The following is a 12,849-nucleotide window of genomic DNA, read 5'->3' on the forward strand; positions in this document are numbered from 1 at the left end:
TCAAATTCAAAACATTACAAGTAAAACTAATGAATAGTTCTCAAAATTGAGCTTGATTTGCAAACATAACTTAAAGTTAATCAATACTATCATATAATCCATGTTCACCACCTTTTAAAGCTTCATTTATTTTCTAAGTAAAACTATTTTATTAATATGAAACAAAATATAATTACAGTGAGGCTCGGGCCTCAGTAGTGCTGAACATCATTCATAAAAAAATATGACTGTTTAACCTTGACTGCCCCAACAATGGGGAAACCAATCCATGAAAGCAAAAAAACCCACACAGGGGTTATCAGTTTTGACCAAAAACATATCAAACATTGCATAAACATAACCAGGAAAGTTTGGACAGAACAAAAACATAACCGAAATTATCTAGTCAGCAAAAAAAACACCCAATTGGTAGAAGGGCGACACCTGGCTGCCAAGTGTTGATTCTAGAGATTGTCTGGGGCAGGTTCTTCCTCGATCAGACACGCGTATTGGTACCAATCCTCCTCCTTTGCTGACGTGTCACTTCCCTGAGCTGGATGAGCACCCCAGCGCTGCCCACATCTGCATGTGGACTAGACGTGTCTCCCGGTCTGCTTCATGATGCCTGCGTGTCACCAATTCTGCCTTCAGCAGCCTGCTGACTACCAACTAACTCTTTTCCATGTGCGGTGGCAACATCTTCGTCGATCCGTTGCTTGCTTAGGTTGCGATTTCTTCTGTTTCTTTGTGCGGCACTCTGCTGCTCACCATTGTTCTCTGGCGGAGCTTCCAGAGGGTCGTTTTCCTCAGAGAAAGTGATGGTGACGGTGGCAGTGATAACAGGTCTATGCAGGGTGCTGTGGAATCAGAATTGCATTGTGTGGGGAGCAGGGTGAGGGGGAAGGGGAAAATTGGCTGTATGGACAGCGACGTCCCTCCTTCCTACACCTTGGAGCTAAGAACGTCCCTTGCCGCTGCGGGTATCAGGATACCAACCAGAGAAGGAGCCATAAGGATTTGGGATGTTAGGAGAAGAGGAGGGGGAGACAGAGTCTGGGCTGGGCATCGCAAGAGGATGGATGCCCCCTCCACAAGTGCCCCCTCTCCTGCTCCGCATTCGGTGGTGGATGCGAGCCATGGCGGGATTCAAAGCAAAGCTATCAACGGGGAGATTGGTGGAATGACTGAGTAGAGAGTGAGCGAATGAGCGAGAGTGAGATTGCAAAGACTAGTGTGGGAGAAGTGAAACCCGTTTCCAAGGTCTATACAACTGAGCAGCCAGCAGCAGTTTCCCGTTACTGTGCATAAGCAAGGCTCCGCAGCCTGAGGAGGGCAAATTCAGTGGAGTAGGGGAGGAGGAGCAACATTATGGTCTGTGGAGGCCATTGGTATGAGCTTGATGGTGAATTCTTGACCAGAGAACCCATTTAATGGCACCTGCAAGGTGCCATGAATGCCCTTCAGGTTGGCATGGGAGAAGATGCAGGTGGCCATGTGTCCAGTCCTCCCGTCGCCCATCCATCTAATCGCCATTAATGTCTTGATTATCGCCTGCATCCAGGTATCTTCTAAAACTTCATTATTGTCTTCTTCCACAATATTTTATGCTTCAGTTTGGTCATTTTCCTCTTCTAATGGATCTTTGATATATGCAAATCTCCCAAAGTATCATTTTCCAATCATTCCATCTAATGATAGTTGAGGTTCCTTTGCCTTTTCTGCCACACATGATTCATTAAAATCTCCTTTACTCAAACCAACTTCTTGCATTGCATCTTGTTGACATGGTTAATGTGCACTATGCCAATAAGGAGAACTAACCGATCGCAAGCCCCAATTAGACCTTCTTCGTTTGGATTGGCTAGCTCCGATGGGTTTTAAGGGACCCCGTAAACTGCTTGAACATGTCGAAAGATTGCTTCCGGGAGGAAGACTTCAATTAAATCAACAAAATGAAACAGCTAACCTCTATGTGTTAAATCCTATCTATACTACTTCTAACTACTCTAATCTAGTCCTAGCTACTCTAATCTATCCTGTAAGAGCATGATATAGAGGTTTAAACATCATATATATGTTCAGTGGGAGCGTGATAAAGAAGGTTAAAAATCATGCATAGATTCAAGTCCAAATGAATCAATCACTGAATTCACAGCTGGACAAGACTCTATTAAAGCTAAATTGCAATCCAATCACTCATATAGGAATCCACATTCTTATATGGAATTAAAACTGCAACTGATGTTTAATTTAGGTTCAAATCAGAGACCATTCACAAGTTAACCATGAAACCGAATCACATTCAATTTAACATGACTAATAGTGAATTGTAAGTCATCAATATGCATAAATATAAATCAAATTTACATTCATGACAGTAATAACACTCTAATCCAAAACAATACAATGAATTTGAAACTAATGGCTCCTTCTTCCCTCAAAAACAGTCCTCGTCATTCACAATAAAGCAACACTGTTTTTATCGAAAATCAAAAGCCCTTTCTCCTCTTCAGAGGTAATATTTATGCTAAAAGCCTCTTGCTCTCGGTCTTCCCTGCCTCTTCGCCTTCCCTCTCCTTCCTTCATTATGCCGATCAGAAGAAACAGGTGAAAATAGTCAGTGTCACTACTGACACGTAAAGGGCATTTCTTGTCATTAGGGCACTTCATTTCCTGGGCACTGAATGGTTATTGATTAGAGAGGATGATTGTGTGTCCTGTTCATGATGCGATCTGGAGCGGTTTCATTTTCGTAACATGCAAGCAACGCCTGGAAACCAACTGAAAATGTCAAAGGCTGGCTCTTTCGACAGAACACCTCTGCATATAAGGGTTTTCCGGATCCGCTTATGCATTCATTACTCCTGGCCTGTAGAAAAAAGAGACACCATTCGCACTTATAAAAATACAAAAAATTCTTTAAAACATGAATATTGCCTCTATTGAATGTTTATCACATCAAACGCGAAAGAATCGGCCCCTGGGTTTTAGCTTTATGCATAGATTAAGCCTAGCAAGCCAAACTCGGTTTACACTGAAAATTGTCGCAAAACACATAGCCAAATCCAAATTGTGGACTTGAAAATTTATATGCTAGGCTTTGTAATCATTGGCGGGTCTGGGAGGTTATGGTGTGCTATATATGAAACTCTGGACCAGGCCGATTGTGATATGCGAAATGCTCCGGACCCGATATATATATATATCGTGGTTGATAAAACCATCGGGTCTGGTAGATGGTAGCGCGCCATATATATAAGCCCTATGCCTCCCGATAGCGATAAGTGATTAGCTTCGAACCCGATATATTATATGATATGCTTAATAGGATTGGCGGGTCCGCCACATCACTGCGCACCTTATGTTCAAGCCTTGGGACCCCGCCGATTGTGATATGCGAAATGCTCCAGACCTGAAAATATATGTATTTCGGTTGATAAGGTTGTCGGGTCCAGAGGGTAGCGGCACGCCATGTATGCATATGCCTTGGACTTAGGCCGATTACGATATCCGACGGGGTTTTTAGACCCGAAAATATATATATTGTGGCTTATAAATCCGTCGAGTCCGGAGCCCTTGTGGCATGTGTTATGCGCCCATATTGAGTGCGATAAGCGAAAGAGGGATGGTTTATGTGTTTTGCAAAGGGTTTCCTTTGTAAAGGGATTATAACGTGACAATGATGCAGTGACGAGTTTTGCGAGTTAAACCAATGAGCGTTTATGATAAGGGTATGGGTGATGGTTTATGCGAGCACTAATGTACCATGCATGTTTAGGAGGATCGAAAGATCCTGATGAAGGGAGAGGATAAAGGGATAGGTTGTTTCATGAATGATCCATGTAGCAGAGGTATATTTAATGGCTTAGCCATCAGGCCTTGAAAATTTGACTCGGCAAGAAGTTGACATCCATGTGATAAAACAGATCATTCCGAAAGATGAAAAATCAAACTTTTAGGGGACCCAATGGAAATTTGCTACAGAAACATGTTTCAATAGGGTGGTAGTTGTGGCCACAACACATCTGGAATAAATTGAAGAGCATTATTTCTTTGTTGAAGAAAATTGCATTATAGTAAGTCTTTTTCAATGATAATGAAATTTCTTTCTTTTTGTAGGCAACATGCTAGTGTTGTACCTATTCATCAAGCACAAAAGAAATAATTAAGTAAATTACTATAAACACATAAAAACTATAAAAAAAATATTAAAATTCAATTTTATATAATAAAACTTACTTGAACCTGAGAATAAATCCAAAACCAAATCTCCTTCATTTGAACATAAATCTGTAAGCTAGTTAATCAATGTTTGTGGTTTTTGATAAATGTTAACTATCTCTCCTTTTTCATCTTAATCTTCATATACTAGTTTTCTTACAACAACTTCATGAACCCATACTTCGCTGTGACTCTTTCCATCTACTTGATTCAGATGAATAGGGTTATAGCTATCATATTTTGTCCAACATTCAACATGGATGAACTCACAATCACTTATAATTAGTCGATCTCTAGAAAAAATAATATTTGACTTTTTCCTGTAACATGACATAGTAAAAGTTCAATTAACTTGTACATAATTTCTTTTAACATTAATTAAACATACAATTTCAATGTCTTACCATGTAAGCTGAATCCTTGGGTTTGTTTTTCCCTTGAAGCTTGTTAATAACATTGCAAGTTGTGTGTCTGAATGAAATGTCACAAATATCCGAAGTCGTGATGTTGTGACTTCTTGAAAGCTCATAACCACTTTATTAAAATCTTGATAAGTATAAAGCTCACTATCATATCCAATTTCCTAGAAATTGAAACCATGAGGAATATCTACAATAATTAAGGCATATCCCCTTTTAGGTATGATTTTTTCAATGTCTTCATAATCACTTTGTATTATTTGATAGTGGATAGTGTCGAGCCCATTCCAAATGAAATTAGTAAGACTAGGATTAAGTTCAACATTCCAAATACGTTGCTTTCGCAGCCTTTCCAAATTAATTTTTTCAATAAACATTTTGAAAGTATTTGGTACTCCAATTGCATCCTTCTTCCACATATTTAATGAAATAAATAAATATATGTATAAGTAATAAAATAAAAATAGTTTACATATGAATAAAATGAATGTATAAATAAACAAACCTTTTTGAATGCAAGATAAAAATCTTTAAGCGTTGTTGTAGAACTTGATTTTGGGTAGTTGCGTACAACATCATCCCAACTCTCTTAATTCAACATTTTAACCATATGTTCTTGTATTTTCATATAAATCTTATGACTGAAAAAAAAAAGGAATAAAAATAAATAAAAAAAATTAAAAATTAAAAAAATTAAAATTAAAATAAAATGTTAATATAGTGATATGTATAACAAATACCACCAACAACAATATGTTATATTTAAAAGAAAACTATAATCCAAGAAAAAATAAAAATAATTCAACAAACTTACTTTTGAAATTATGAACATGCTTCATCCAATGATAATTCACCTGCCTTCACACAAGATAGTATTAATTTGACTAGTTTGTCATCCTTCAGTCCTTGCGTTGTTCTCCAAGGTGTGATAGTCATATCATATAGAAGTTGCTTGATTTGAAGACTTGTCTTATTGCTGGTATGTATTGAGGGTTTAGACATTTTAACCTTATGATTTTTATGGAAATATTATCCCACATGTTGAAAATATCATTAATCAATTCTCATGTCTCCCCAGTTCTAAATGTCAACTAGAAAATGTTATCCATGCCTCTGAATAAATGTGAATTTAATTTGCCACTTTTTGAATTGGTTTTATCATCAAATTAATAACCTATTTCCATACTAGATTCCTTCTGAAAGCTTAGACTGACTTTTGTCTTATCCCCACCACATTTTTCTTCAAATTCATTATGAATAAATCTGACCCTTTGGATGAAAGTCATAAACATTTTATACTCATTATACGTATTATGATCCCATGCCAATAAATTCGCTTCTGTTTTTGTTAAATCAACATAAATGATGCATCTCACTATTTCAAAAAGAGAGTTATTGGGATATTCCTCGATCAATTTTCTTCTAGCCTCTACACAATGGTTACCTCTAATTACATAATATTTGTATTTAAAACATCATGTTCTCCCAAATGCTTCTTTGTTGGGAACTTGATTTGGATCAATAAGAACCACATAATCCACCACATGTGCATATGGATTGTACCTGAAGAACATTTTCAAGCTGTGGACATGTAGGTGATGTGGCTTTCTAATTCGATATTGAGATTGTCCTTCATTTTGCCTATATAAATGGATGACATTAAGCTGAAATGTTTTGTTTTCATTAATTAATTTATTTCCATCAAGTGATCTCAGATGGAATTTTGTTTCGTTTTAATAATCTCATCCTCTAATCAACGCCTCGTATTATGATTTTTCTATTTCCTTTAGAGCTTTCACTCTAATCTTCATTGCCACCCATGATTTTTACAGATTGACCAACTTTGATTTCTTCTTCTTACAAGTTCACATATTTTATTCTAGGTAAACAATCTCCTCATCATCAAACGGAAGAGAGAAATCTGTGGGCATTTTTATTTTTGGTGTTTTATTTCTTTTATCATTTTGAACAACAATTTTAATCTCCTCTTCACTAATGACAACATATCTTTTAGCTCCAATTTCAACTTCCACATCTTCAAAAGAAACATGTTTAGCTTTACTAGATTTATCCACTTTAGTGATTGTTTGTTAATCTCTTGTATGTACTATTTTAGTTTCATGAGTTATTTTCTTTTCTTCCTTCTCCTTTCTTCTTCTATATTTATGCAGAAATTATTGATCACATTCATAATATTTGGCTCTAGATAATAAATAACCTCCAACATCATTGAAAGACTCTCAACAAAATCTTATCACACAAAATATAATATGTCATTGACCAATAATTTATAAAAATTATAATGATCCTTACAATAATGCATAACACATAAATATAAATAAGCATACTTACAATGTTATTTGCAATGTTCGGTGTGATTTCTTCACACAACTTTGTAGATTATTCATATGTGTCATACTTGACCTTTGAGACGCAAACATTTTCATGTGTCTTGAGTAATTTTGTAAGAACATAAACAATGTTTCTATTCGACACCAAACATATGTCTTGTACTTTACTCATCACCTCATATGGTTCACCAAAATTAATCTTATCACAATATAGATATATATGTATACCTTCATCACTTTCATTATCTTTACATGTTATGTAAAATTTGTTTTATTTATTTCTCATGCATTCTTCTATTCTGAAATAATATTGAATGTACTTGACAGCTCAGTTGCTTGACTTTTATGATGTTTCTCAGTTCGGGTACGTTCAACAGTATTCATAAAGCATCCAACTGCAACTTTAGATGATGTAATTGTTGCTCTTGTTCTAGAAACATTCACATAGACCTTCTTGGATGTAATCTTCTTGATATATATATATATATATAACACATATTTTAATTAAATAAAAAAGACAAAAAAACATTTAAAAATTAAAAATATACCTCCTAATTTAATTTAAAAAATACAAAAAAAAACACTTAAAATATAATTTCATAATTAAAAAAAAAAATCAAAAGATTTATTTTTTGAATTTAAACAAATAAAAAATAAAATTATGCCCTAGCGGGCCTTTGGCCGCCCCTGGGTCAAAGTCCCGTGGGTGGGCTTGCCGGGCTCTAGTAGGCCTGCTAGGTTGAAGGCCTGTGGGCCTACTAGGGCCTGGCAAGACCGTCTGCGGGTCTACCCGTCGATGCACTAGGGGGGTCGAAGGCCTACAGGCCTTCGACCACCTACTGGCCCAAGGGGTCGATTCTGGGAACTAACCCTCGATCCAACGGGCGGCCAAGGGGCAAAATTTTTTAAATTGAAAAAAAAAAGTCTTACATATTTTTGAAAAAAAATTAAATAAATGTAATTTTTTTTAAGGGAATAACTTTTTTTTTTTAGTATGATGAAGGAACGCAACAACTCATCTGACATGTAATTACTAGTAAACCTATGGGGGTTTATGACATGTTTTCCTTGTCGTAAATCAATCACCTAAAGGGGATTTGAACCTGAGTCTACCTTGTTTCAATGATTTCATAAATTTCAAATCAACGAATTGAAATGCCCCGTAAGACAAATAAAAATAAAATAAAAAATTCCAAAAAAAAATTGAACACTAGTTTTTTCATTTCAAAGCCATAAAAAATATGTTTTTTCTTACTTTTCTCCTAAAAATCCTACAAATTTGAGTTTTTTCGTCTTTTTCACTATAAAAATATAAAAATAGCGTGTTTATGTGGTTTTTCTTGTAAAATATGATATTAGAAAATATCTTCAGAAAAAAGTAGTAAAAAAAATAAAATAGTTTTGGAGCATAAAAACCATAAAACAACAAATTTTCCCCAAATTCCTCTTTAAATGGTCAAAATAGAAGGAAAATTAACCTTTGAAATGTGAAAAACTCTCGTTGAATGTGTTATTGATTGCAATGCAACTTCTCCACAAAATTTCTCCAAACTTTTTAACAAAACCTAGAAGGCTTGATGTGATGTGAGGAATAGAAACAACAAATGTTATTATATAGAGAAGATTGTGGGATTTCTTCAGTGTTTGTTGAATGTGGGATTAAAATTAAAATTAAGAAAATTAATATATATTTAATATTATAACTTTAGATTAACTTTTTTCAATGTGGAATAAAAAATAAAAAATTAATTATAAAAATTAATTTAGTTACGAAGTTAATGTTAAATAACTTAAGTAAAAGATTTATTTTAATTTTGAAGGAATGCATTAAAGGAAACTTTTTGTGGATATTTTTAATATTAAGTAGGGTCAAAATTTTCAAGACCAAAATTTTAGTAAAATGCTTTCAAATAAATTTTAGACGAAAATTTTGGAGGGAAAATTTTCGGCAAAAGTTTTTGGGGGAAAACTTTGGAGGGAAAATTTTCGACGAACTTTTTTAGGGGTGAACTTTAGAGGGAATTTTTCAATATCTAAGCTATAAATTGTCACTGGGAGAGAGTGTATTTGTATCATTCAACATATTCTGTTTAAGAGCCGTGGATTCTTCTGATAGTGAAGTTTTTCTTTCTGGTACATCAACATCTTCATCACGTAACAACTCTATTCATATTAATGAATATAACAGAAATTCTTTTTCTATGAATAGAGATTCAAATTTTCCACTTAGTCCTAATCCTAAGGATTATGAGAGAACCACTGATGGAGGAAGGGATGAAGAATTTTCAGAGTCGAATTTTCCACTTAGTCCTAATCCTAAGGATTATGAGAGCACCACTAATGTAGGGGAGGGGGAGGATGAAGAATTTCCAGTAAATAGAGATTCAAAGTTTTCACTTGGTCCTAATATTATAAGAGCACCACTGACAAAGGGGACGATGAATAATTTCCAGTAAATAGAGATTCAAAGTTTCCACTTAATCCTAATCCTAAGGATTATGAGAGCACCACTGACGAAGGGGGTGATGAAGAATTTCCAGTAAATAGAGATTCAAAGTTTCCACTTAACCCTAATCCTAAGGATTATTAGAGCACCACTGACGAAGGGGAGGATGAATTTTCTACAAATGATACTTTTATTATGAATAGAGATTCAAATTTCACACTTTGCCCTAATCTTAAGGATTATGAGAGCACCAATGATGAAGGGGAGGACGAATAATTTCTTATAAATGATAATTTGACTATGAATAGAAAGTCATATTTTTCACTTAGTCCTAATCCTAAGGATTATGAGAGCACTGTTGATGAAGGGGAGGATGAAGTGTTTCTTGCAAATGCTAATTTTAGAGGCATAAATGTGAATACTGCATTTTCTTCGAGTTAATGTTTCAAAGGCACTCATGGTGAGGATGAATTGAATCCTCCAAGGGAGAATTTCAAAAGCACGAATGAAGATGGTGAACAATTTCATCCAAGTCAGGATTTCAAAAGCACAAATGATGGGAGTGAAGAATTTCCTTCAAGTGAGGATGGTAATGAATATTTTTCAAGAAATGGTGGTGATGAATTTCCTAACTATGTGTAAAATGATCATAGTGAGGATACTATACTTCCTAATGATGATGAAAATTCTTCTATAGACAATAATGAAATGATGGAGACGTTGCAAGAAAATATTGTATCTAGGAGTAGGTGTAGACCTTTTCATATCAATCCAAGATATTTCAGTTATAAAAGGTTTAGGACAAAATATCTCATAAGAATAAGTTCTAGCAGTGATCTGATTTCAAGTGAATGTTGTCGAAAGGATTTCTTGAAATGTATGGGTTTCAAGTTTTTGTTGGAGAAAAGGAAGAGATATTTGTCAATGAATAAAATCATGCAAAATTAATTTTTAGTGGGTTGCATGCAATCTACACTAGCAGGTTATGATTATCATATTGAGAATGTATTTCTCTGTAGAAAGAATTTCAAAATGTTTCATTCAATTGGTAATTTTCGTCTATCAAAAATCTAATACTGGAAAAATATCTCACAATTTATTTAGAAGTACGTCATAGATGAGAGGTTGGTCCATTAGCAAATACTACAATGTCATGGATGGAATACTTATTTTCAAAGCATGGAAAGTGTATTCCAAATAAATACACAATACATATTCCAGATAATTTCTCAAGACAAGAAATCTAGAGCTTATACAAAGAATATGCAGAAAGGTGTTGAAGGAGATTGTAATTTTATTACATATTCATATTTTAAAAGGATATGGAAGAACGCATTCAACAATTCTCATATTCCTAAGAAGACAAGAATGAGGGTTTGCATTACATGTGCTTCTCTTAAATAAAAAAGGGATAAATGTCAAGGGGAAGAAAGAGGTATGCATTCATAACATTATATTTAAAAATTGGATAGTTATCAACTATGAAAATATATTTATTAATAAGTTTATTTTATGTCATGTGAAAATTCCATTGTCAAATCACTTCAAGAGCATCACAATCAACAAACAAGTGAAAAAATATGTATATAAATATCGAAAGAAGAATTATGATAATTCAATTAAATATTTGGGTTCGATAATTGATGGTATGGACAAAAAGAAAACATTTCTACCATATTTTGTCTACACACCAAAAAAATTACCAGAGGAAACTTTTATTCAGTTTCACTTGGTTGGTTGTATGGTATTTAATGGGAATATGTTGCCAAGGGTTTACTTCACAGTTCCAAATATTCATAATGATGCAAATCTGACCATAATAAAAATCCATGATGTGGTTTCTCATTGGTCTGGTAATATTCTTGAAGTTTTGTATCTGCAATTAGACAACACAAGTCGTGAAAACAAAAATCAAGTTTTTTTTGGATATCTAAACATGGTTGTTGAATTGGGAATTTTTAAAAAGGTAAAGGTTGGTTTCCTTCTTGTTGGGCACACTCATCACCATATTGATCAGATGTTCATTTGTTTTTCAGTTACATTGAGGAGGAAGGATGTTGGGATCCTGCCATCATTAATAGGATGTATTAAGAAACCATACATTTCGTAGCCTATTTTTCATGTGTTGGAAGAAACTATTGACATGCGAAGGTTTATTATGGGATCACATGGTGAGGAGAAATGCATTGAACAAATTAATGACATTATCTACCAACATCAATGATATGAAATGAAGCAGATTAGTAATGCTGTGCTAATTCCCCATTCAGAATAAAACCCAAGATGCTTATCATTTTCTTATCAAGTGTTTAAGAATTCAATAATTTTGCTTAATTAAGTGATTCCCATGAGAGTTTCTTATGTAAATGTTATAAAACAATTTAACATAAAAATATATGCTGAACAACAACAAAATAATAGCAAAGAACATCAAAATACAACACACAATAAGCACATGATAAAGCAGTTCACCCCTCCTGGACTTTGTCTCCTTGGTCCAACTTCCAATGGCTTGGGCCTCTCTATTATGCTCAAAATTCAAAAAAAGTGTGTTTACAATGCTCAAATGCCTTTGAAACCTATCTCAATGAGTTCAAAATACTAAAAAACGGCCATCTAGCCTCCTTTTGCATCCAATTTGGATAAGAACTGAAGAATTGATGAATTCTCTCAGTTCTTCCACTATTTGTTCCACAAAATGCTCCAAAACTGACCAAAAACCTAATTTCCACCCCAAAATCATCTAATGGAGTGAGAAATTCGTCGTTTGGTGGGCTATATCATGTTTGCTGTATCTAAATCACAATTGGCAAGTTATGCAGGCTCCCAACACAGCAAAATGTTGCAATTGTGGTATTGCGGATCTGTTAGGGATAATTAACTACAACATATATAATCTTGTGTCTAGAACCTCCCGCTCATCGCAATTGGTGAAGTTCAACGGTTGAAGGTCCTGTTAACATGGGAACACTACGATTGTGGTATTGTGGACCCGCCAAGGTATTAAACTATGATATATAAAATTTTCGCCTTTGACTCTTATTGTAATTTGTAATCGGGTGTGGGTACATAACCAGTGCTATATGACAAACCCGTCGGGACATTAAACTGTAACACATAAAAGTATCACGTCTCGCAATCTTATCACAATCAGAACTTTACCGGTGGTAACAACATAACAATAGGGTGTTTGGCGCGATTTGTGGGGGGCATTTCTTAACTTGCGCCTCTTTTTTTTCGATATGCGATATGCAGGACCCAGTGGCAACCTACCACTTGGCACTTCCCCATTCATTGGGACCCTTTCCATGTCATCCAATTCTACCACATATACAAGTCAAACTTGAACTTTGACTTTCTCTATCTTCTACATACGAACTCAGATTCAAGAGTCATTTGCACTATTAGATTCAAAATTAAAATCCCTTCAATC

The sequence above is a fragment of the Pinus tabuliformis genome, chromosome X, assembly GCF_031772625.1.
Source record: "Pinus tabuliformis cultivar Carrire ecotype Pingquan chromosome X, CPIR1, whole genome shotgun sequence".
Classification (NCBI taxonomy): Eukaryota; Viridiplantae; Streptophyta; class Pinopsida; order Pinales; family Pinaceae; genus Pinus; species Pinus tabuliformis.